The following is a 2,102-nucleotide window of genomic DNA, read 5'->3' on the forward strand; positions in this document are numbered from 1 at the left end:
GAAAGAGTGGAGTTTTTTTCAAGGGTCCAGAAGTGAAAAAATAGCTATAGCAAACAAAGCAATTATTAGTAGATTCAGCCGCAAGGTACCTCTGGAGTACTGCAGGTTATTTGCACTTCTTTTTTTTTTTACTGCTTTGTAAGAACTAACAGCCAGCTTGGCATCCATGCATGCTTTCCTTTTTAAACAATAGAAGCATACAGTTCATATCTCAACTCTGTTTAGCTCGACACACTAGCTAAAGGCACTTCACACTTTCCACAGTGGGGTTGAATCACTCAAGTGCCTATCTACTTGTGCGACACATAATCATGTGCAACTGATCCATACTGAAAGGCTGTTTTGAACAGAGTTTTTTTCCACATAGTCCAGACATGTTCCATTACTACATGCATTTTAATATATTATAGCAATAAAAAAAAATAACAGATAAGGACCAAATAAACAGAACACGTCAATGTGGGCTGAAAAGTTCAAGCCTCGCTAAGACAACTCTGTTATCTCAGATATGTTATGTGTGCTGGAAAAATACAAGGCATTACAAGGCATTCCACTATGACAGTGCCAAATGTAGCCAGTATACCCAGTATACAAAACAAGAACAAAGTCCTGTTTAATGCACACGTAATAATACCATTGCTAAATGCACACTACTATGTGTCATCATACACTTAATTAACACTGAATACATTTGCTGCACAGGTGACAGTTACTTTGTAAATCTCATACATACTGCAGTGAGCACTTTGTTTAATCTACCATGCTCTCACACTCCCCTGAGGTTTCACAGTCGAGACTTTAACAGCAGGCACTTTACTGGGTGTGGTTGGCTACATAATGCACGCAATAAAAAGCAGCACTGCTCATACCCACATACGGTAGCCACCCCTTCACTAGAGAGAACAGTAGCAGTTGGCCATGTTTCTGCTGAAACTGCTTTGTCAGCTGTTTAACATTGTGTTACTGTAATTGACCATATGCAAGTAACAAAGAGACAAAACCAATATTGGACTAGAGAGCGTAAATACTTGCTCTTCCTGCAGTCTCCGTGATCTCAAAAGGCTTGGGAGGCTCACTCCATGACTTTCTAGGCAGGATATGTTGTTGTGGTTCCATAGGGAGCGCTGAAAGGATGGAATGGTTTCATCTGGGTCAGGTTGGCTGCAGAGTTTGAGTCCCAGAGTACATTAGAGAGAGCTGAAAAAATGCTCTTAGACAAGCCAAGGAGCTGATTCGAGTGCCATGGCTGCCCTGGAGTGCTTTTACCATGCCCTGTGGATCCTTTGGGTTCATTAAGCAGTTCGGAGTTTGAGTCAGAAGCCTCTCTACAACCTGCTGTGACACGAAGAAAACACCCTTGACTGAAAAAGAAAAAACAGTAAGTACTACAGGTAATGCCAGTAGGAAACCCTGAAGGGCACATTCTCTTGAATCCATTTAAAGAGTGAGAAGGTAGCTCCAAGGTAAACTTGGTGTTGAGGGTGAAGAGGGAAAGCAGAGTTCATAATACTTGATTTTTAGTAAAGAAATTTCACTTTCTTGCAACCATATTATAAACATGTTTTCTAAAACACAGAACAAAACTAAGGATATCAAAGCTATTAAATAAAACATACCTAAATATTTTAATGTAAGCACAACAGTGTAAATCCAGCAAAATGTTGTTAAATGTTAAACTCTTCTAAGAATTTAGATATTGTAACATAGCTGCACACTCATTGCACTGTCTTGATCAGCTTCATGCGGTTACCATCAGAAGTATTTCAAATAGTCTTGAAAAAGGTCCTACATACTACTACTACTGCTCAATCAGGCCCAAAGCATTTAAAAACCATCTCATTTGGACTTAGGCTTGCTGTGAAGGCCAGGCTATTTGATGCAGCACTTCACTCGCCATTTTTTTCAGAGCCTAGAAGTGTGTGTTTGGTCATTGTCCTCATGAAAAACAAATTGCAGTCTCACTATGGCCAAACCAGATGGGATGGCGTGTTTGAACAGGATGTAGAGGTATAGCTATGTTGGTTAAGTAAGAATAAATCTGAATCTGACCTTCAGGTATTAGAGTAATGATAGACTTGGATAAATTCTTGAATATTTTTTTT

Source organism: Pundamilia nyererei, unplaced genomic scaffold (genome assembly GCF_000239375.1).
Source record: "Pundamilia nyererei isolate P.nyererei 1_Seehausen unplaced genomic scaffold, PunNye1.0 scaffold00025, whole genome shotgun sequence".
In the NCBI taxonomy this organism is placed as follows: Eukaryota; Metazoa; Chordata; class Actinopteri; order Cichliformes; family Cichlidae; genus Pundamilia; species Pundamilia nyererei.